The sequence below is a fragment of the Arctopsyche grandis genome, unplaced genomic scaffold (assembly GCF_051622035.1).
Source record: "Arctopsyche grandis isolate Sample6627 unplaced genomic scaffold, ASM5162203v2 HiC_scaffold_46, whole genome shotgun sequence".
In the NCBI taxonomy this organism is placed as follows: Eukaryota; Metazoa; Arthropoda; class Insecta; order Trichoptera; family Hydropsychidae; genus Arctopsyche; species Arctopsyche grandis.
The window spans coordinates 2,077,658-2,102,984 of NW_027518449.1; the positions used below are offsets into that span (position 1 = coordinate 2,077,658).

At 35.8% G+C, this 25,327-nt stretch overlaps 1 protein-coding gene across 1 annotated transcript in view; it reads right to left on the minus strand.

Moving 5' to 3' along the window:
* Window positions 1-8,762: 8,762 nt before the first annotated feature.
* The window catches only part of LOC143921918 (uncharacterized), a 213,417-nt gene continuing 196,852 nt past the window's right edge, over window positions 8,763-25,327 (minus strand). The window contains exon 2 of the mRNA XM_077445242.1: window positions 8,763-8,883. The gene's annotated coding sequence lies outside the window, so the exon portion shown is untranslated. The remainder of the gene's footprint in view (window positions 8,884-25,327) is intronic.

Consider the following 25,327-nt stretch of genomic DNA (forward strand, 5'->3'; position numbering starts at 1 on the left):
ATGTATGTATGTATAGTTGTATGTATGCATGCATTTACGTATGTGTGTGTGTGTTTGTGTATGTGTGTATTATGTACGTGTGTATTCTTGTGTTTGTATGTTTGCATGTGTGTATGTGTGTATGTGTGTGTGTTTATGCATGTATGTATGTATGTACGTATGTATGTTTGTATGTATGCATGCAAGTATGTATGCATGTATGTATGTATGTGTGTATTCTTGTGTTTGTATGTTTGCATGCGTGTATGTGTGTATTATGTATGTGTGTATGTGTGTATGTGTGTATGTGTGTATGTGTATGCATGTATGTATGTATGTATGTATGTACGTATGTATGTATGTTTGTATGCATGAATGTCAGTATGTGTGTGTGTTTGTGTATGTGTGTATTATGTATGTGTGTATTCGTGTGTTTGTATGTTTGCATGTGTGTCTGTGTGTATTATGTATGTGTGTATGTGTGTGTGTTTGTATGCATGTGTGTATTTGTGTGTTTGTATGTATGCATGCATGTATGTATTTATGTATGTATGCATGCATGTATGTATGTGTGTGTGTTTGTGTATAGGTTAGGTTAGGTTAGGTTAGGTTAGGTTAGGTTAGGTTAGGTTAGGTTTGGTTAGGTTAGGTTCGGTTAGGTTAGGTTAGGTTAGGTTAGGTTAGGTTAGGTAAGGTTAGGTTAGGTTAGGTTAGGTTAGGTACGTATGTATGTTTGTATGTATGCATGCATGTATGTATGTATGTATGCATGTGTGTATTATGTATGTGTGTATGTATGTATGTATGCATGCATGTATGTATGCGTGTGTGTGTTTGTGTATGTGTGTATTATGTATGTGTGTATTCGTGTGTTTGTATGTTTGCACGTGTGTATGTGTGTATGTGTGTGTGTGTATGCATGTATGTATGTGAGTACGTATGTATGTTTGTATGTATGCATGCATGTTTGCATGCATGTATGTATGTATGTATGTGTGTGTGTTTGTGTATGTGTGTATTTGTGTGGGTGTGTGTGTGTGTATGTGTGTATTATGTATGTGTGTTTGTGTGTGTTTGTATGTTTGCATGTGTGTATTTGTGTGTGTGTATGTATGTTTGTATGTATGCATGCATTTATGTATGTATGTATGTGTGTGTTTGTGTATGTGTGTATTTGTGTGGGTGTGTGTGTGTGTATGTGTGTATTATGTATGTGTGTTTGTGTGTGTTTGTATATTTGCATGTGTGTATTTGTGTGTGTGTATGTATGTACGTATGTATGTTTGTATGTATGCATGCATGTATGTATGTATGTATGTATGTGTTTGTGTATGTGTGTATTATGTATGTGTATTTTTGCATGTGTGTATACATGCATGTATGTATGTATGTATGTATGTGTGTGTGTATGCATGTATGTATGTATGTTTGTATGTATGCATGCATTTACGTATGTGTGTGTGTGTTTGTGTATGTGTGTATTATGTATGTGTGTATTCTAGGTTAGGTTAGGTTCGGTTAGGTTAGGTTAGGTTAGGTTAGGTTAGGTTAGGTAAGGTTAGGTTAGGTTAGGTTAGGTTAGGTAAGGTTAGGTTAGGTTAGGTTAGGTTAGGTACGTATTTATGTTTGTATGTATGCATGCTTGTATGTATGTATGTATGCATGTGTGTATTATGTATGTGTGTATGTATGTATGTATGCATGCATGTATGTATGTGTGTGTGTGTTTGTGTATGTGTGTATTATGTATGTGTGTATTCGTGTGTTTGTATGTTTGCACGTGTGTATGTGTGTATTATGTATGTGTGTATGTGTGTGTGTGTATGCATGTATGTATGTGTGTACGTATGTATGTTTGTATGTATGCATGCATGTTTGCATGCATGTATGTATGTATGTATGTGTGTGTGTTTGTGTATGTGTGTATTTGTGTGGGTGTGTGTGTGTGTATGTGTGTATTATGTATGTGTGTTTGTGTGTGTTTGTATGTTTGCATGTGTGTATTTGTGTGTGTGTATGTATGTACGTATGTATGTTTGTATGTATGCATGCATGTATGTATGTATGTATGTGTGTGTGTTTGTGTATGTGTGTATTTGTGTGGGTGTGTGTGTGTATGTGTGTATTATGTATGTGTGTTTGTGTGTGTTTGTATGTTTGCATGTGTGTATTTGTGTGTGTGTATGTATGTACGTATGTATGTTTGTATGTATGCATGCATGTATGTATGTATGTATGTATGTGTTTGTGTATGTGTGTATTATGTATGTGTATGTATGCATGTGTGTATGCATGCATGTATGTATGTATGTATGTATGTGTGTGTGTGTATGCATGTATGTATGTATAGTTGTATGTATGCATGCATTTACGTATGTGTGTGTGTGTTTGTGTATGTGTGTATTATGTATGTGAGTATTCTTGTGTTTGTATGTTTGCATGTGTGTATGTGTATATGTGTGTGTGTTTATGCATGTATGTATGTATGTACGTATGTATGTTTGTATGTATGCATGCATGTATGTATGCATGTATGTATGTATGTGTGTATTCTTGTGTTTGTATGTTTGCATGCGTGTATGTGTGTATTATGTATGTGTGTATGTGTGTATGATGTATGTGTGTATGTATGTATGTATGCATGCATGTATGTATGTGTGTGTGTTTGTGTATGTGTGTATTATGGAGGTGTGTATTCGTGTGTTTGCATGTGTGTATGTGTGTATTATGTATGTGTGTATTCGTGTGTTTGTATGTTTGCACGTGTGTATGTGTGTATGTGTGTGTGTGTATGCATGTATGTATGTGAGTACGTATGTATGTTTGTATGTATGCATGCATGTTTGCATGCATGTATGTATGTATGTATGTGTGTGTGTTTGTGTATGTGTGTATTTGTGTGGGTGTGTGTGTGTGTATGTGTGTATTATGTATGTGTGTTTGTGTGTGTTTGTATGTTTGCATGTGTGTATTTGTGTGTGTGTATGTATGTTTGTATGTATGCATGCATGTATGTATGTATGTATGTGTGTGTTTGTGTATGTGTGTATTTGTGTGGGTGTGTGTGTGTGTATGTGTGTATTATGTATGTGTGTTTGTGTGTGTTTGTATATTTGCATGTGTGTATTTGTGTGTGTGTATGTATGTACGTATGTATGTTTGTATGTATGCATGCATGTATGTATGTATGTATGTATGTGTTTGTGTATGTGTGTATTATGTATGTGTATGTATGCATGTGTGTATACATGCATGTATGTATGTATGTATGTATGTGTGTGTGTATGCATGTATGTATGTATGTTTGTATGTATGCATGCATTTACGTATGTGTGTGTGTGTTTGTGTATGTGTGTATTATGTATGTGTGTATTCTAGGTTAGGTTAGGTTCGGTTAGGTTAGGTTAGGTTAGGTTAGGTTAGGTTAGGTAAGGTTAGGTTAGGTTAGGTTAGGTTAGGTACGTATTTATGTTTGTATGTATGCATGCTTGTATGTATGTATGTATGCATGTGTGTATTATGTATGTGTGTATGTATGTATGTATGCATGCATGTATGTATGTGTGTGTGTGTTTGTGTATGTGTGTATTATGTATGTGTGTATTCGTGTGTTTGTATGTTTGCACGTGTGTATGTGTGTATTATGTATGTGTGTATGTGTGTGTGTGTATGCATGTATGTATGTGTGTACGTATGTATGTTTGTATGTATGCATGCATGTTTGCATGCATGTATGTATGTATGTATGTGTGTGTGTTTGTGTATGTGTGTATTTGTGTGGGTGTGTGTGTGTGTATGTGTGTATTATGTATGTGTGTTTGTGTGTGTTTGTATGTTTGCATGTGTGTATTTGTGTGTGTGTATGTATGTTCGTATGTATGTTTGTATGTATGCATGCATGTATGTATGTATGTATGTGTGTGTGTTTGTGTATGTGTGTATTTGTGTGGGTGTGTGTGTGTATGTGTGTATTATGTATGTGTGTTTGTGTGTGTTTGTATGTTTGCATGTGTGTATTTGTGTGTGTGTATGTATGTACGTATGTATGTTTGTATGTATGCATGCATGTATGTATGTATGTATGTATGTGTTTGTGTATGTGTGTATTATGTATGTGTATGTATGCATGTGTGTATGCATGCATGTATGTATGTATGTATGTATGTGTGTGTGTGTATGCATGTATGTATGTTTAGTTGTATGTATGCATGCATTTACGTATGTGTGTGTGTGTTTGTGTATGTGTGTATTATGTATGTGAGTATTCTTGTGTTTGTATGTTTGCATGTGTGTATGTGTATATGTGTGTGTGTTTATGCATGTATGTATGTATGTACGTATGTATGTTTGTATGTATGCATGCATGTATGTATGCATGTATGTATGTATGTGTGTATTCTTGTGTTTGTATGTTTGCATGCGTGTATGTGTGTATTATGTATGTGTGTATGTGTGTATGATGTATGTGTGTATGTATGTATGTATGCATGCATGTATGTATGTGTGTGTGTTTGTGTATGTGTGTATTATGGAGGTGTGTATTCGTGTGTTTGCATGTGTGTATGTGTGTATTATGTATGTGTGTATGTGTGTGTGTGTATGCATGTATGTATGTATGTATGTATGTATGTATCTGTGTGTGTTTGTGTATGTGTGTATTATGTATGTGTGTATTTGTGTGTGTGTATGTATGCACGTGTGTATGCATGCATGTATGTATTTATGTATGTATGTGTGTGTGTTCGTGTATGTGTGTATTATGTATGTGTGTATTTGTGTGTGTGTATGTATGTATGTGTGTATTCGTGTGTTTGTATGTTTGCATGTGTGTATGTGTGTATTATGTATGTGTGTATGTGTGTGTGTATGTATGCATGTGTGTATTTGTGTGTTTGTATGTATGCATGCATGTATGTATGTATGTATGTATGCATGCATGTATGTATGTGTGTGTGTTTGTGTATAGGTTAGGTTAGGTTAGGTTAGGTTAGGTTAGGTTAGGTTAGGTTAGGTTAGGTTAGGTTAGGTTCGGTTAGGTTAGGTTAGGTTAGGTTAGGTTAGGTTAGGTAAGGTTAGGTTAGGTTAGGTTAGGTTAGGTACGTATGTATGTTTGTATGTATGCATGCATGTATGTATGTATGTATGCATGTGTGTATTATGTATGTGTGTATGTATGTATGTATGCATGCATGTATGTATGTGTGTGTGTGTGTTTGTGTATGTGTGTATTATGTATGTGTGTATTCGTGTGTTTGTATGTTTGCACGTGTGTATGTGTGTATTATGTATGTGTGTATGTGTGTGTGTGTATGCATGTATGTATGTGAGAACGTATGTATGTTTGTATGTATGCATGCATGTTTGCATGCATGTATGTATGTAAGTATGTGTGTGTGTTTGTGTATGTGTGTATTTGTGTGGGTGTGTGTGTGTGTATGTGTGTATTATGTATGTGTGTTTGTGTGTGTTTGTATGTTTGCATGTGTGTATTTGTGTGTGTGTGTATGTATGTACGTATGTATGTTTGTATGTATGCATGCATGTATGTATGTATGTATGTGTGTGTGTTTGTGTATGTGTGTATTTGTGTGGGTGTGTGTGTGTGTATGTGTGTATTATGTATGTGTGTTTGTGTGTGTTTGTATGTTTGCATGTGTGTATTTGTGTGTGTGTATGTATGTACGTATGTATGTTTGTATGTATGCATGCATGTATGTATGTATGTATGTATGTGTTTGTGTATGTGTGTATTATGTATGTGTATGTATGCATGTGTGTATGCATGCATGTATGTATGTATGTATGTATGTGTGTGTTTGTATGCATGTATGTATGTATAGTTGTATGTATGCATGCATTTACGTATGTGTGTGTGTTTGTGTATGTGTGTATTATGTACGTGTGTATTCTTGTGTTTGTATGTTTGCATGTGTGTATGTGTGTATGTGTGTGTGTTTATGCATGTATGTATGTATGTACGTATGTATGTTTGTATGTATGCATGCATGTATGTATGCATGTATGTATGTATGTGTGTATTCTTGTGTTTGTATGTTTGCATGCGTGTATGTGTGTATTATGTATGTGTGTATGTGTGTATGTGTGTATGTGTGTATGTGTGTATGTGTATGCATGTATGTATGTATGTATGTATGTACGTATGTATGTATGTTTGTATGCATGAATGTCAGTATGTGTGTGTGTTTGTGTATGTGTGTATTATGTATGTGTGTATTCGTGTGTTTGTATGTTTGCATGTGTGTCTGTGTGTATTATGTATGTGTGTATGTGTGTGTGTATGTATGCATGTGTGTATTTGTGTGTTTGTATGTATGCATGCATGTATGTATTTATGTATGTATGCATGCATGTATGTATGTGTGTGTGTTTGTGTATAGGTTAGGTTAGGTTAGGTTAGGTTAGGTTAGGTAAGGTTAGGTTAGGTTAGGTTTGGTTAGGTTAGGTTCGGTTAAGTTAGGTTAGGTTAGATTAGGTTAGGTTAGGTAAGGTTAGGTTAGGTAAGGTTAGGTTAGGTATGTATGTATGTTTGTATGTATGCATGCATGTATGTATGTATGTATGCATGTGTGTATTATGTATGTGTGTATGTATGTATGTATGCATGCATGTATGTATGTGTGTGTGTGTGTTTGTGTATGTGTGTATTATGTATGTGTGTATTCGTGTGTTTGTATGTTTGCACGTGTGTATGTGTGTATTATGTATGTGTGTATGTGTGTGTGTGTATGCATGTATGTATGTGAGTACGTATGTATGTTTGTATGTATGCATGCATGTTTGCATGCATGTATGTATGTATGTATGTGTGTGTGTTTGTGTATGTGTGTATTATGTATGTGTGTATTCGTGTGTTTGTATGTTTGCATGTGTGTATGTGTGTATTATGTATGTGTGTATGTGTGTGTGTATGTATGCATGTGTGTATTTGTGTGTTTGTATGTATGCATGCATGTATGTATGTATGTATGTATGCATGCATGTATGTATGTGTGTGTGTTTGTGTATAGGTTAGGTTAGGTTAGGTTAGGTTAGGTTAGGTTAGGTTAGGTTAGGTTAGGTTAGGTTGGGTTAGGTTAGGTTAGGTTAGGTTAGGTTTGGTACGTATGTATGTTTGTATGTATGCATGCATGTATGTATGTATGTATGTATGTGTGTGTTTGTATGCATGTATGTATGTATAGTTGTATGTATGCATGCATTTACGTATGTGTGTGTGTGTTTGTGTATGTGTGTATTATGTACGTGTGTATTCTTGTGTTTGTATGTTTGCATGTGTGTATGTGTGTATGTGTGTGTGTTTATGCATGTATGTATGTATGTACGTATGTATGTTTGTATGTATGCATGCAAGTATGTATGCATGTTTGTATGTATGTGTGTATTCTTGTGTTTGTATGTTTGCATGCGTGTATGTGTGTATTATGTATGTGTGTATGTGTGTATGTGTGTATGTGTGTATGTGTATGCATGTATGTATGTATGTATGTATGAACGTATGTATGTATGTTTGTATGCATGAATGTCAGTATGTGTGTGTGTTTGTGTATGTGTGTATTATGTATGTGTGTATTCGTGTGTTTGTATGTTTGCATGTGTGTCTGTGTGTATTATGTATGTGTGTATGTGTGTGTGTATGTATGCATGTGTGTATTTGTGTGTTTGTATGTATGCATGCATGTATGTATTTATGTATGTATGCATGCATGTATGTATGTGTGTGTGTTTGTGTATAGGTTAGGTTAGGTTAGGTTAGGTTAGGTTAGGTAAGGTTAGGTTAGGTTTGGTTAGGTTAGGTTCGGTTAGGTAAGGTTAGGTTAGGTTAGGTTAGGTTAGGTAAGGTTAGGTTAGGTAAGGTTAGGTTAGGTACGTATGTATGTTTGTATGTATGCATGCATGTATGTATGTATGTATTCATGTGTGTATTATGTATGTGTGTATGTATGTATGTATGCATGCATGTATGTATGTGTGTGTGTGTGTTTGTGTATGTGTGTATTATGTATGTGTGTATTCGTGTGTTTGTATGTTTGCACGTGTGTATGTGTGTATGTGTGTGTATGTATGCATGTATGTATGTGAGTACGTATGTATGTTTGTATGTATGCATGCATGTTTGCATGCATGTATGTATGTATGTATGTGTGTGTGTTTGTGTATGTGTGTATTTGTGTGGGTGTGTGTGTGTGTATGTGTGTATTATGTATGTGTGTATTATGTATGTGTGTTTGTGTGTGTTTGTATGTTTGCATGTGTGTATTTGTGTGTGTGTATGTATGTTTGTATGTATGCATGCATGTATGTATGTATGTATGTGTGTGTTTGTGTATGTGTGTATTTGTGTGGGTGTGTGTGTGTGTATGTGTGTATTATGTATGTGTGTTTGTGTGTGTTTGTATATTTGCATGTGTGTATTTGTGTGTGTGTATGTATGTACGTATGTATGTTTGTATGTATGCATGCATGTATGTATGTATGTATGTATGTGTTTGTGTATGTGTGTATTATGTATGTGTATGTATGCATGTGTGTATACATGCATGTATGTATGTATGTATGTATGTGTGTGTGTATGCATGTATGTATGTATGTTTGTATGTATGCATGCATTTACGTATGTGTGTGTGTGTTTGTGTATGTGTGTATTATGTATGTGTGTATTCTAGGTTAGGTTAGGTTCGGTTAGGTTAGGTTAGGTTAGGTTAGGTTAGGTTAGGTAAGGTTAGGTTAGGTTAGGTTAGGTTAGGTAAGGTTAGGTTAGGTTAGGTTAGTGGAAAAGACTTCGATAATGGTTTGATGTAGTTTATTGAAATGTAAAATTTGCACGTGGTGGGCCAGCGGAGCGTACGGAACACAAGCTGTCCGTACGCCGTCTACTCGGTGACTCTGTCGACCGTCGCGTATTTCCGCTTGGGCCGACACTAATGCCAACTCGTCAATAATGCCAATCGACAATCAGTTAATAAGACTGTTTGCCACACGTCATTACAAAAGTCGGAACATAGTCCCACATAGGAAAACTGTTGAACAATACAGTTATTCTACAGAGTTACAGCATTACTGACGAGTCGTTTACAATAAATCATAGCTCTTAAAATAATTAAATAGAGGGTGAATAATGAAACCTTTGCCTCATCCAGTGTGAGGATAAAATCAATTTATTGGTTCAGTAATATTTCAACTTATAGGTATACCTCTGGTGAATGTTGTTTCTATTTACATTAAAATTTTTGAAATCTCCTTTGAAGCTGTGAATAAGCATTACAAGATAAGTTTACTTTAAAGAAGAGAGAGTGGACTGTATATGGTTTAAAACTTAAGCATTCCTCATCTTGATGTTAACTTAGACAATACAATGTTGACACTATTACAGTTGTCAAGACAGATCAGCTATTACCGATCAACTAAACTTGATTAGTGAGTGTAATGCTCCTAAGTTAACTTGATTTCATCAACAAGTAGCACAAACATTGCTAAATTAAAAGTAAATTGGAAAGTCATTCATTCATTCCTACAAGCAGGAAATGAAGGCGAACTATGATTATAGATGTCTCTACGTTAAACATTGAAATGTTCAGTATTATAATATTTACTTATTCTACGATTCACATAAATACTATAAACAGTAAAAGTTAACTTATGTTTTCATAACAAGAAACATAAGACCTGCGGATGACTCCCGGCAGGTTATAATTAAGTAGACATGAAATAATTTAAGATGCTCCATTAAGTGTGGCTTGGAGACTAACATTAACAAATCATGAATCTAATTTTAACTGTCAAATTTGAACAGTTTATTTTAAACTCGGATATAATCCTTCCGAGTGATGACATGAGACAAGTCTTATATTATAAAGACAAAATGATTAGATTAAATTCGGAGATATATACTGCCGAATGTTAAAATGAAAATAGCTTAAATTATACACACAACACAATTAAAGTGAATTACGGAGTACTACTATTAACATTGAATGATTTAAACTCATGATTACATCTAATAAATAATATGAGTTGGGGGTAGTGTCTTCGGGTTAAACTAAGCTACCGAAGTTGACGGAATTGAAGCTGCTGTTTCTCCTCCCTCTTGCTGATCTTCCTTCCTGTCAAGTGGTCCTTGTGGTAGAATCGGCAATGGCGCCACTAGATGACTGGACCGACGAAACTCTCCGCTGGCAGTAAAGACGTCGACGACTCGAACTCTGCCATCTGGTCCGGGATACAATTTAGTGACTCGACCCAAGACCCATCGGGTTGGCAGCATGTGTTCCTCCTTTAACAGGACCATTTGACCCACACTCAGATTGTTGCTCGAGTCCTTCTTCCATTTGTGTCGTAACTGCAAAGAATGTAAATATTCCGCCGACCAACGTTTCCAAAATGCTGCTGTGGTCAATTGTATCTGAAGCAGATTGGCATGGACATTAGTGTTATATTTAACCTCCATTGGAAGAGCGAGTAAGGATCTGCCAATTAAGAAATGTCCAGGTGTGAGGGGTAAAAGGTCTAGTGGATCCGAAGACAAGGGACTAAGAGGACGGGAATTCATGCAAGCTTCTATTTGAGTCAATACCGTACAAAATGATTCGAAATTTAAGGTGGTGACCTTTAACACCTTGTTTAAATGAATCTTCATGGATTTAACCGCTGCTTCCCACAGCCCTCCCATGTGAGGCGCCCTTGGCGGGTTAAACTTCCAACGAATCCCTTCGGAGGCTACATACCGTAGTAGCTTCTCCTCATGAGGACGTTCGTAAATTAATTTTACTAAATTAACGAGTTCACGACTTGCACCGACAAAGTTAGTAGCATTGTCGGAATATATCGTATTGGGCCTGCCACGTCTGGCTACGAATCTTCTTAAACAATTTAAGAAATTTGAACTCGTTAAGTCTCCGACAAGTTCCAAGTGAACTGCCTTACTGGAAAAACACACAAAGACACAAACGTAACCCTTAATTATCTTAGAATTCTTATTGCAACCACTCTTCACAGGAAAAGGTCCTGCGAAATCTATCCCCACATGACTGAAAGGAAAATTCGCAGTGGTACGTTCAAGCGGGAGTAATCCCATTAATCTATTGTGTGACAGTGGTTTATTTCTGAAACAAATGACACATGAACGCACCACTCCTTTGACAGTATTATGTCCGGCCAATGGCCAATAGGTCTGCCGCAATAACGACAGTAAGGCTTGAGTACCCAAGTGAATATATTTCAAGTGCGCATCTCGGACAATCATGTGTGTAAGTTTATGCTTATTTGACAAGATAATGGGTGACGTTGATAGAGTTGTTCCCAGAGGAAGTCTACTTCCAACACAAATTAAATTCTCGTGGAATAGAGGGGACAATTTAGCTAATTTACTGCTACTGGGAATTGGATGTCCCTTGCTCAGCAAACGATATTCCAATGGAAATGATTCCATTTGCGATAACCTTATCAAATTATTTAAAGCATCTTTTAATTCTAAAGCGGACGGTTCGTTATTTTCTTTAACGTTTAATTGTTTATTCCTTAGTGGCCGACGAACATATGATAAAACTCGAAGGAGTCTTGGAAGATGAGAATGTTTATCTATCCAATTATTTTCCCTCACAAGGGTAGCGTTAGTGACTACCCTTCTCTCTGGAAGATCTATTGTGATCTCAGGAGGTCTTCGAGGCCATCGTGATTCGTCTAATTTCAACCAACTAGGGCCGTCCCACCATAACGAATTATGATTTAATTCTGATGGTTGAGTCCCTCGAGAAATTAAATCTGCTGGATTGTCTGTAGAGGAGACATGGTACCACTCAATGGGTTGAGATATTGATTGGATTTCGGCCACTCGATTGGCAACGAAGGTGGTCCATTTACATGACTCTCCTCTAATCCAATGCAATGCGACGGTTGAATCCGTCCAATAATATTTTTCATTAATATGAATTGTTAATTGGTCTATTGTTGACTTCATTAACTTTGATAATAACATAGCGGAGCACAGCTCTAAACGCGGAATAGTTACAAAACTGAGCGGAGCGACTCTCGAACGAGAACACACAAGATGACATTTGGAATTTCCCAATTGATCAGTACATTTTACATAAATACAAGCACCATAAGCTTTCTCGGATGCGTCACAAAATCCGTGTGCCTGTATATTAATGACATTATTTAGTATTATCAATCTAGGAATTTTATAAAGTTTCATGACTGTATTGGATAATTGACAATCTTTCCATTTTTTGAAGATTGTCTGAGGAATGAATTCATCCCAACCAATGGTTTGTTGCCAGACAGATTGCATTAATATCTTATAATTAATTAACAATGGAGATAATAGTCCTAATGGGTCGAAGATCTGACTAATTACTGATAAAAAGTTTCTTTTTGTTATATTTTCAGTCTCGACTTCGGTTTGAACCTTAAATACAAAAACGTCTTCCCGCGGTTTCCAAAATAAACCTAAAGTTTTGTGTGATTCGTTAGAGAAGTTAAAATCTGAACAATCGTCAGCTTTAACATCCGTGATTATATCGGAGTTGTTCGATGTCCATTTGCTTAAGGGCATACCGGCTGATAATAATATGGTTTCCAGTTGAACCTTTAATAATTTACCAGCTTCAATAGTATTAGTTCCCGTGAGCAAATCATCAACATAAAAATCACGTTCGATCACTTTACTAGCGATGGGATATTTGTTTCTATTCTCCTCTGCTAACTGATTTAGACATCTAGTAGCTAAAAATGGGGCTGAAGCAGTTCCGAATGTTACTGTATTAAGCTTGTAATGCTTGAATTTACTCTGGGGATCTGTTCGCCAAATGATTCGTTGTACATTTTTATTTTCCTCTGCTATTTGAATCTGTCGGTACATCTGCTTAATATCCGCAGTAATCACGTATTTATGGAGTCGAAAGTTGAGTAGTAAACTTAACAAATCTGATTGGACATTAGGTCCCACCATCAAAATATTATTTAGTGAGATATTAGACGTTGTCTTTGCGGACGCATCAAAAACTACACGATATTTAGTGGTAAGGCTAGACTCCTTAACCACGACGTGATGAGGTAAATAACAATGAACCTCATGTGCCTCCGGAGGTTCACACTCTGACATATGTCCTAAATTTATGTACTCTTCTAAAACTTTATTGTATTCCATTTTTAAATTATTATTGGCTAAAAAACGTCTTTCCAAAGTTTTGTGTCTTTTCTCCGCAATGTGCAATGAACTTCCTAATACTACCGGGGAATTTTTATATGGTAAAGCTACACAAAATCTACCGTTTTTATCTCGTGATGTGTGTGCTTGGAAATGTTCCTCACATCTTTTCTCCTCAAGAGATTGATGTTTTACCATAGGAACCTGGTCGATCATCCAAAAGTTTTGAATGTGACTGTCTAATTGACTTAAGCCTATGTGGCTCTTCCCTGGAGCATTATTTACTTCGGGATATGGACCAACTATTGTCCATCCGAATTCGGTATCCTTTAAGATAGGCATACCTTTTCCTAACTGGATGGTTCCTGCTTTCATAGCATGAACGCAAATCTCGGCGCCGAGCAAGAAATCGATTGGCGTCGGTTTATTCCAAAGGGGATCTGATAACTTGATTCCCGCTGGTATTGAAATTAACTGTTGATCCAGTTTCACAGTTGGAATTTCACCAGTAATTTCTGGTAATACCAAACACAACACTTTGGTTGAGTAATTAGTGGTTGAAGACCTTATGGTCACCTTGGTGATGTGACGAATGCTACTTTCTTGATTAGCGATACCTACAATTTTTTGAGAGATTTTCTCTAATTTGAAGTTATTCTTCTTAGCGAAAGATGTGGTAACATAGTTGACTTGTGAGCCGGAATCTAATAATGTGCGACCCTTAACGACCGTTCCATTGGACGTTATAATGTCTACTTGTACCGTCGGTAAAATTATCTCCCTTTGAGAGAAATGAGTAGAATGAGCATTAATTGACTTCCTTCCCGTATTATTGGAACTAAATGTATCGTCCTGATGCAACAAAGTGTGATGGTTTTGTTTGCACCTTAAGCAATTATAGTTAGACTTGCAATTTGTTATCTTATGCGATGAATTTAAACATTTAAAACACATGTTATTAGATTTAACGAATTCATTTCTTTCCATACTGGATTTTGCTTTGAATTTATCACATTTGCCTATGAAATGATTATTCCGACAAAATGCACATGCGTTTACCTTACTTGATGGGTTTTTATTCGCGACATGAGTTCTCCTGATTCGTTGACGGTTATGAGGGAATTCTTTCACCGTAATTACCGATGCAGTAGATTGTAATACGTTACATCTATTCTGCAGAAACGTTTCTAACTTCTCGTACGGTGGCATTTCTCTGTCAACCAGAGATGTTTCCCAGTCCTTTAATAAACTAAATGGTAATTTCCTTAGAACTAAACATGTTACCCATGGATCTAAAATTTCTCTCGCGTAACCCAACGATTCAATGTTTTTAATACACACTGTTACCTGATTCAATAGATTTCTCAATTCGATATGTGATTCTCTTGTGATTAATTTTAAGTCACAAAGTGAGTTAATCCTAGTTTTGAGATTAAGTCTTGGTAAATTATATTGCTTGTCTAAAATACTCCAAGCTATTTCGTAATTGTCTGAGCTAATATCTAAACCTGATACAGCTGCCAAAGCGGGACCGATTAAGGATTGATGCAAATATTGCAATTTCGTGACATTCGAATATTCCGTTTTGTTTCCTATTATATTCTTAAAAGCTTGTTGAAACGATTGCCATTCAGATGGATCTCCCTGAAATGTGGGAATGGTTAACGTCGGTAACTTATCTCTAGCAAATTTAATTGTTGCTTGCTCTACCTTTAGTTTACTATCTTGAAAGGATTGGCAATCTAATGCTGCTTTAAGATTTTTAACTGTTATTGTAATTGCATCGTACTCTTCGTCTATTTTGGCCGCTTTCGGTATGTCTGTAAGGTTATCTAAATACTCGTAATGGAGTTTTCGGACATAATCGTATGCTTCTTTAATGGTTTGATACTGTCCTTCATCTAATTCGGAGGATTTATCTATTTTTCCTTTTAGTCTTTGTACCGCGCCTGAATACCTTAATTCTATTGACGTCATTATGACTTCTACTTTATTTTCCTTCGCTAATATTTCTATCGATTGAGTCTGACTTCGAGTCTGATGTATTCTAGAGCTTGACCTGTCTCTAATAGGTTCTACGTCCCTAGTTGGATTTCGACCTTTATGCGACTGGGAAGTCGAAGCTTCTATTTCCTCGTTTTCAGCACTTGACATTTGTTTCAGAAAGTTGCACTATTTCGTCTCATAAATACAGTTATTCTCTACTATAGCTGTCAATTGAACTATTCGTAGAGATAAGGTAATAATATTCAATGATTAACCGTGAATCTTAATATTCTACTTTAACTATTATCACCAGAATCTATCCAACATATTTTGGAAGAAATTACAACCCTAAATTGGTGGGTGCTTGATTTAAACCACTTTGGGGCTACAAGTCTTGTGATTTATTTTAAATCACCACTGTTTCATCACACATTATGAAACAAAGAGATCTACCGATGTATGAATATGCCGGTATGTACTTGATTTAATCCACTTTGGGGCTACAAGTGTAATTCCACATTTATCGTGGAAGGGGGGGGGGGGGAGGGTGTTTCTACACACATTAAGAAACAAAGATCTACCGATATGAATATACCGGTATGTACTTGGTTTAAGCCACTTTGGGGCTACAAGTATAATTCCACATTTATCGTGGAAGGGGGGGGGGGGAGGGTGTTTCTACACACATTAAGAAACAAAGATCTACCGCTATGAATATACCGGTATGTACTTGGTTTAAGCCACTTTGGGGCTACAAGTATAATTCCACATTTATCGTGGAAGGGGGGGGGGGGAGGGTGTTTCTACACACATTAAGAAACAAAGATCTACCGATATGAATATACCGGTATGTACTTGATTTAATCCACTTTGGGGCTACAAGTATAATTCTCCACGTGCTTTGCTAATTTTACACTACATCTGATTTTACACTTTTAATACGAAATTCGATGCGACCGATGAAACATTCCTTCGTAGCGCGATATTATTTTATACAATCGCGTTAATTAATTGTTATACTTTAAAACATATTTTAAAACTGACCTACCCACATGATTGCCTTTTGAACAGATTGCCTGAGATTGAATACATTCACTTACTTGAATATCCTTTACGATGTTTATGTGATCGTTCCGATAATTTTGGATTACCTCTGTGTCCCATGCGTCTTTGTAGGTTATGTTTTTATTTATATATTTTCTGCGTCAATCACGCGGTCATGTACCTCTGTACATCAATCAATATATTGCTGAAATAGAAGCAAACATGTTATTAGTATTGGAAAGGTATGGATAGTAACAAAGGAACGATACCGATTTCTTAATTGACATCCATTTTTTCTCGACCACGTTTTTTCCTATTGGTTTGTCCGTTTGGTGTTGTGGCCTAGGTTACTGGTGTCCGGTTCGAAGTGACCATCATGGAAAAGACTTCGATAATGGTTTGATGTAGTTTATTGAAATGTAAAATTTGCACGTGGTGGTTCAGCGGAGCGTACGGAACACAAGTTGTCCGTACGCCGTCTGCTCGAACTCTCTGTCGACCGTCGCGTATTTCCGCTTGGGCCGACACTAATGCCAACTCGTCAATAATGCCAATCGACAATCAGTTAATAAGACTGTTTGCCACACGTCATTACAAAAGTCGGAACAGTTAGGTTAGGTACGTATTTATGTTTGTATGTATGCATGCTTGTATGTATGTATGTATGCATGTGTGTATTATGTATGTGTGTATGTATGTATGTATGCATGCATGTATGTATGTGTGTGTGTGTTTGTGTATGTGTGTATTATGTATGTGTGTATTCGTGTGTTTGTATGTTTGCACGTGTGTATGTGTGTATTATGTATGTGTGTATGTGTGTGTGTGTATGCATGTATGTATGTGTGTACGTATGTATGTTTGTATGTATGCATGCATGTTTGCATGCATGTATGTATGTATGTATGTGTGTGTGTTTGTGTATGTGTGTATTTGTGTGGGTGTGTGTGTGTGTATGTGTGTATTATGTATGTGTGTTTGTGTGTGTTTGTATGTTTGCATGTGTGTATTTGTGTGTGTGTATGTATGTACGTATGTATGTTTGTATGTATGCATGCATGTATGTATGTATGTATGTGTGTGTGTTTGTGTATGTGTGTATTTGTGTGGGTGTGTGTGTGTATGTGTGTATTATGTATGTGTGTTTGTGTGTGTTTGTATGTTTGCATGTGTGTATTTGTGTGTGTGTATGTATGTACGTATGTATGTTTGTATGTATGCATGCATGTATGTATGTATGTATGTATGTGTTTGTGTATGTGTGTATTATGTATGTGTATGTATGCATGTGTGTATGCATGCATGTATGTATGTATGTATGTATGTGTGTGTGTGTATGCATGTATGTATGTATAGTTGTATGTATGCATGCATTTACGTATGTGTGTGTGTGTTTGTGTATGTGTGTATTATGTATGTGAGTATTCTTGTGTTTGTATGTTTGCATGTGTGTATGTGTATATGTGTGTGTGTTTATGCATGTATGTATGTATGTACGTATGTATGTTTGTATGTATGCATGCATGTATGTATGCATGTATGTATGTATGTGTGTATTCTTGTGTTTGTATGTTTGCATGCGTGTATGTGTGTATTATGTATGTGTGTATGTGTGTATGATGTATGTGTGTATGTATGTATGTATGCATGCATGTATGTATGTGTGTGTGTTTGTGTATGTGTGTATTATGGAGGTGTGTATTCGTGTGTTTGCATGTGTGTATGTGTGTATTATGTATGTGTGTATTCGTGTGTTTGTATGTTTGCACGTGTGTATGTGTGTATGTGTGTGTGTGTATGCATGTATGTATGTGAGTACGTATGTATGTTTGTATGTATGCATGCATGTTTGCATGCATGTATGTATGTATGTATGTGTGTGTGTTTGTGTATGTGTGTATTTGTGTGGGTGTGTGTGTGTGTATGTGTGTATTATGTATGTGTGTTTGTGTGTGTTTGTATGTTTGCATGTGTGTATTTGTGTGTGTGTATGTATGTTTGTATGTATGCATGCATGTATGTATGTATGTATGTGTGTGTTTGTGTATGTGTGTATTTGTGTGGGTGTGTGTGTGTGTATGTGTGTATTATGTATGTGTGTTTGTGTGTGTTTGTATATTTGCATGTGTGTATTTGTGTGTGTGTATGTATGTACGTATGTATGTTTGTATGTATGCATGCATGTATGTATGTATGTATGTATGTGTTTGTGTATGTGTGTATTATGTATGTGTATGTATGCATGTGTGTATACATGCATGTATGTATGTATGTATGTATGTGTGTGTGTATGCATGTATGTATGTATGTTTGTATGTATGCATGCATTTACGTATGTGTGTGTGTTTGTGTATGTGTGTATTATGTATGTGTGTATTCTAGGTTAGGTTAGGTTCGGTTAGGTTAGGTTAGGTTAGGTTAGGTTAGGTTAGGTAAGGTTAGGTTAGGTTAGGTTAGGTTAGGTACGTATTTATGTTTGTATGTATGCATGCTTGTATGTATGTATGTATGCATGTGTGTATTATGTATGTGTGTATGTATGTATGTATGCATGCATGTATGTATGTGTGTGTGTGTTTGTGTATGTGTGTATTATGTATGTGTGTATTCGTGTGTTTGTATGTTTGCACGTGTGTATGTGTGTATTATGTATGTGTGTATGTGTGTGTGTGTATGCATGTATGTATGTGAGAACGTATGTATGTTTGTATGTATGCATGCATGTTTGCATGCATGTATGTATGTAAGTATGTGTGTGTGTTTGTGTATGTGTGTATTTGTGTGGGTGTGTGTGTGTGTATGTGTGTATTATGTATGTGTGTTTGTGTGTGTTTGTATGTTTGCATGTGTGTATTTGTGTGTGTGTGTATGTATGTACGTATGTATGTTTGTATGTATGCATGCATGTATGTATGTATGTATGTGTGTGTGTTTGTGTATGTGTGTATTTGTGTGGGTGTGTGTGTGTGTATGTGTGTATTATGTATGTGTGTTTGTGTGTGTTTGTATGTTTGCATGTGTGTATTTGTGTGTGTGTATGTATGTACGTATGTATGTTTGTATGTATGCATGCATGTATGTATGTATGTATGTATGTGTTTGTGTATGTGTGTATTATGTATGTGTATGTATGCATGTGTGTATGCATGCATTTTTGTATGTATGTATGTATGTGTGTGTTTGTATGCATGTATGTATGTATAGTTGTATGTATGCATGCATTTACGTATGTGTGTGTGTTTGTGTATGTGTGTATTATGTACGTGTGTATTCTTGTGTTTGTATGTTTGCATGTGTGTATGTGTGTATGTGTGTGTGTTTATGCATGTATGTATGTATGTACGTATGTATGTTTGTATGTATGCATGCATGTATGTATGCATGTATGTATGTATGTGTGTATTCTTGTGTTTGTATGTTTGCATGCGTGTATGTGTGTATTATGTATGTGTGTATGTGTGTATGTGTGTATGTGTGTATGTGTGTATGTGTATGCATGTATGTATGTATGTATGTATGTACGTATGTATGTATGTTTGTATGCATGAATGTCAGTATGTGTGTGTGTTTGTGTATGTGTGTATTATGTATGTGTGTATTCGTGTGTTTGTATGTTTGCATGTGTGTCTGTGTGTATTATGTATGTGTGTATGTGTGTGTGTATGTATGCATGTGTGTATTTGTGTGTTTGTATGTATGCATGCATGTATGTATTTATGTATGTATGCATGCATGTATGTATGTGTGTGTGTTTGTGTAAAGGTTAGGTTAGGTTAGGTTAGGTTAGGTTAGGTAAGGTTAGGTTAGGTTAGGTTTGGTTAGGTTAGGTTCGGTTAAGTTAGGTTAGGTTAGGTTAGGTTAGGTTAGGTAAGGTTAGGTTAGGTAAGGTTAGGTTAGGTACGTATGTATGTTTGTATGTATGCATGCATGTATGTATGTATGTATGCATGTGTGTATTATGTATGTGTGTATGTATGTATGTATGCATGCATGTATGTATGTGTGTGTGTGTGTTTGTGTATGTGTGTATTATGTATGTGTGTATTCGTGTGTTTGTATGTTTGCATGTGTGTATGTGTGTATTATGTATGTGTGTATGTGTGTGTGTATGTATGCATGTGTGTATTTGTGTGTTTGTATGTATGCATGCATGTATGTATGTATGTATGTATGCATGCATGTATGTATGTGTGTGTGTTTGTGTATAGGTTAGGTTAGGTTAGGTTAGGTTAGGTTAGGTTAGGTTAGGTTAGGTTAGGTTAGGTTGGGTTAGGTTAGGTTAGGTTAGGTTAGGTTTGGTACGTATGTATGTTTGTATGTATGCATGCATGTATGTATGTATGTATGTATGTGTGTGTTTGTATGCATGTATGTATGTATAGTTGTATGTATGCATGCATTTACGTATGTGTGTGTGTGTTTGTGTATGTGTGTATTATGTACGTGTGTATTCTTGTGTTTGTATGTTTGCATGTGTGTATGTGTGTATGTGTGTGTGTTTATGCATGTATGTATGTATGTACGTATGTATGTTTGTATGTATGCATGCAAGTATGTATGCATGTTTGTATGTATGTGTGTATTCTTGTGTTTGTATGTTTGCATGCGTGTATGTGTGTATTATGTATGTGTGTATGTGTGTATGTGTGTATGTGTGTATGTGTATGCATGTATGTATGTATGTATGTATGAACGTATGTATGTATGTTTGTATGCATGAATGTCAGTATGTGTGTGTGTTTGTGTATGTGTGTATTATGTATGTGTGTATTCGTGTGTTTGTATGTTTGCATGTGTGTCTGTGTGTATTATGTATGTGTGTATGTGTGTGTGTATGTATGCATGTGTGTATTTGTGTGTTTGTATGTATGCATGCATGTATGTATTTATGTATGTATGCATGCATGTATGTATGTGTGTGTGTTTGTGTATAGGTTAGGTTAGGTTAGGTTAGGTTAGGTTAGGTTAGGTTAGGTTAGGTTAGGTTTGGTTAGGTTAGGTTCGGTTAGGTAAGGTTAGGTTAGGTTAGGTTAGGTTAGGTAAGGTTAGGTTAGGTAAGGTTAGGTTAGGTACGTATGTATGTTTGTATGTATGCATGCATGTATGTATGTATGTATGCATGTGTGTATTATGTATGTGTGTATGTATGTATGTATGCATGCATGTATGTATGTGTGTGTGTGTGTTTGTGTATGTGTGTATTATGTATGTGTGTATTCGTGTGTTTGTATGTTTGCACGTGTGTATGTGTGTATGTGTGTGTATGTATGCATGTATGTATGTGAGTACGTATGTATGTTTGTATGTATGCATGCATGTTTGCATGCATGTATGTATGTATGTATGTGTGTGTGTTTGTGTATGTGTGTATTTGTGTGGGTGTGTGTGTGTGTATGTGTGTATTATGTATGTGTGTTTGTGTGTGTTTGTATGTTTGCATGTGTGTATTTGTGTGTGTGTATGTATGTTTGTATGTATGCATGCATGTATGTATGTATGTATGTGTGTGTTTGTGTATGTGTGTATTTGTGTGGGTGTGTGTGTGTGTATCTGTGTATTATGTATGTGTGTTTGTGTGTGTTTGTATATTTGCATGTGTGTATTTGTGTGTGTGTATGTATGTACGTATGTATGTTTGTATGTATGCATGCATGTATGTATGTATGTATGTATGTGTTTGTGTATGTGTGTATTATGTATGTGTATGTATGCATGTGTGTATACATGCATGTATGTATGTATGTATGTATGTGTGTGTGTATGCATGTATGTATGTATGTTTGTATGTATGCATGCATTTACGTATGTGTGTGTGTGTTTGTGTATGTGTGTATTATGTATGTGTGTATTCTAGGTTAGGTTAGGTTCGGTTAGGTTAGGTTAGGTTAGGTTAGGTTAGGTTAGGTAAGGTTAGGTTAGGTTAGGTTAGGTTAGGTACGTATTTATGTTTGTATGTATGCATGCTTGTATGTATGTATGTATGTATGCATGTGTGTATTATGTATGTGTGTATGTATGTATGTATGCATGCATGTATGTATGTGTGTGTGTGTTTGTGTATGTGTGTATTATGTATGTGTGTATTCGTGTGTTTGTATGTTTGCACGTGTGTATGTGTGTATTATGTATGTGTGTATGTGTGTGTGTGTATGCATGTATGTATGTGTGTACGTATGTATGTTTGTATGTATGCATGCATGTTTGCATGCATGTATGTATGTATGTATGTGTGTGTGTTTGTGTATGTGTGTATTTGTGTGGGTGTGTGTGTGTATGTGTGTATTATGTATGTGTGTTTGTGTGTGTTTGTATGTTTGCATGTGTGTATTTGTGTGTGTGTATGTATGTACGTATGTATGTTTGTATGTATGCATGCATGTATGTATGTATGTATGTGTGTGTGTTTGTGTATGTGTGTATTTGTGTGGGTGTGTGTGTGTGTATGTGTGTATTATGTATGTGTGTTTGTGTGTGTTTGTATGTTTGCATGTGTGTATTTGTGTGTGTGTATGTATGTACGTATGTATGTTTGTATGTATGCATGCATGTATGTATGTATGTATGTATGTGTTTGTGTATGTGTGTATTATGTATGTGTATGTATGCATGTGTGTATGCATGCATGTATGTATGTATGTATGTATGTGTGTGTGTGTATGCATGTATGTATGTATAGTTGTATGTATGCATGCATTTACGTATGTGTGTGTGTGTTTGTGTATGTGTGTATTATGTATGTGTGTATTCTTGTGTTTGTATGTTTGCATGTGTGTATGTGTATATGTGTGTGTGTTTATGCATGTATGTATGTATGTACGTATGTATGTTTGTATGTATGCATGCATGTATGTATGCATGTATGTATGTATGTGTGTATTCTTGTGTTTGTATGTTTGCATGCGTGTATGTGTGTATTATGTATGTGTGTATGTGTGTATGTGTGTATGTGTATGCATGTATGTATGTATGTATGTATGTACGTATGTATGTATGTTTGTATGCATGAATGTCAGTATGTGTGTGTGTTTGTGTATGTGTGTATTATGTATGTGTGTATTCGTGTGTTTGTATGTTTGCATGTGTGTCTGTGTGTATTATGTATGTGTGTATGTGTGTGTGTTTGTATGCATGTGTGTATTTGTGTGTTTGTATGTATGCATGCATGTATGTATTTATGTATGTATGCATGCATGTATGTATGTGTGTGTGTTTGTGTATAGGTTAGGTTAGGTTAGGTTAGGTTAGGTTAGGTTAGGTTAGGTTAGGTTTGGTTAGGTTAGGTTCGGTTAGGTTAGGTTAGGTTAGGTTAGGTTAGGTAAGGTGAGGTTAGGTTAGGTTAGGTTAGGTTAGGTACGTATGTATGTTTGTATGTATGCATGCATGTATGTATGTATGTATGCATGTGTGTATTATGTATGTGTGTATGTATGTATGTATGCATGCATGTATGTATGTGTGTGTGTGTTTGTGTATGTGTGTATTATGTATGTGTGTATTCGTGTGTTTGTATGTTTGCACGTGTGTATGTGTGTATGTGTGTGTGTGTATGCATGTATGTATGTGAGTACGTATGTATGTTTGTATGTATGCATGCATGTTTGCATGCATGTATGTATGTATGTATGTGTGTGTGTTTGTGTATGTGTGTATTTGTGTGGGTGTGTGTGTGTGTATGTGTGTATTATGTATGTGTGTTTGTGTGTGTTTGTATGTTTGCATGTGTGTATTTGTGTGTGTGTATGTATGTACGTATGTATGTTTGTATGTATGCATGCATGTATGTATGTATGTATGTGTGTGTTTGTGTATGTGTGTATTTGTGTGGGTGTGTGTGTGTGTATGTGTGTATTATGTATGTGTGTTTGTGTGTGTTTGTATATTTGCATGTGTGTATTTGTGTGTGTGTATGTATGTACGTATGTATGTTTGTATGTATGCATGCATGTATGTATGTATGTATGTATGTGTTTGTGTATGTGTGTATTATGTATGTGTATGTATGCATGTGTGTATACATGCATGTATGTATGTATGTATGTATGTGTGTGTGTATGCATGTATGTATGTATGTTTGTATGTATGCATGCATTTACGTATGTGTGTGTGTGTTTGTGTATGTGTGTATTATGTATGTGTGTATTCTAGGTTAGGTTAGGTTCGGTTAGGTTAGGTTAGGTTAGGTTAGGTTAGGTTAGGTAAGGTTAGGTTAGGTTAGGTTAGGTTAGGTACGTATGTATGTTTGTATGTATGCATGCATGTATGTATGTATGTATGCATGTGTGTATTATGTATGTGTGTATGTATGTATGAATGCATGCATGTATGTATGTGTGTGTGTGTGTTTGTGTATGTGTGTATTATGTATGTGTGTATTCGTGTGTTTGTATGTTTGCACGTGTGTATGTGTGTATTATGTATGTGTGTATGTGTGTGTGTGTATGCATGTATGTATGTGTGTACGTATGTATGTTTGTATGTATGCATGCATGTTTGCATGCATGTATGTATGTATGTATGTGTGTGTGTTTGTGTATGTGTGTATTTGTGTGGGTGTGTGTGTGTGTATGTGTGTATTATGTATGTGTGTTTGTGTGTGTTTGTATGTTTGCATGTGTGTATTTGTGTGTGTGTATGTATGTACGTATGTATGTTTGTATGTATGCATGCATGTATGTATGTATGTATGTGTGTGTGTTTGTGTATGTGTGTATTTGTGTGGGTGTGTGTGTGTGTATGTGTGTATTATGTATGTGTGTTTGTGTGTGTTTGTATGTTTGCATGTGTGTATTTGTGTGTGTGTATGTATGTACGTATGTATGTTTGTATGTATGCATGCATGTATGTATGTATGTATGTATGTGTTTATGTATGTGTGTATTATGTATGTGTATGTATGCATGTGTGTATGCATGCATGTATGTATGTATGTATGTATGTGTGTGTTTGTATGCATGTATGTATGTATAGTTGTATGTATGCATGCATTTACGTATGTGTGTGTGTGTTTGTGTATGTGTGTATTATGTACGTGTGTATTCTTGTGTTTGTATGTTTGCATGTGTGTATGTGTGTATGTGTGTGTGTTTATGCATGTATGTATGTATGTACGTATGTATGTTTGTATGTATGCATGCAAGTATGTATGCATGTATG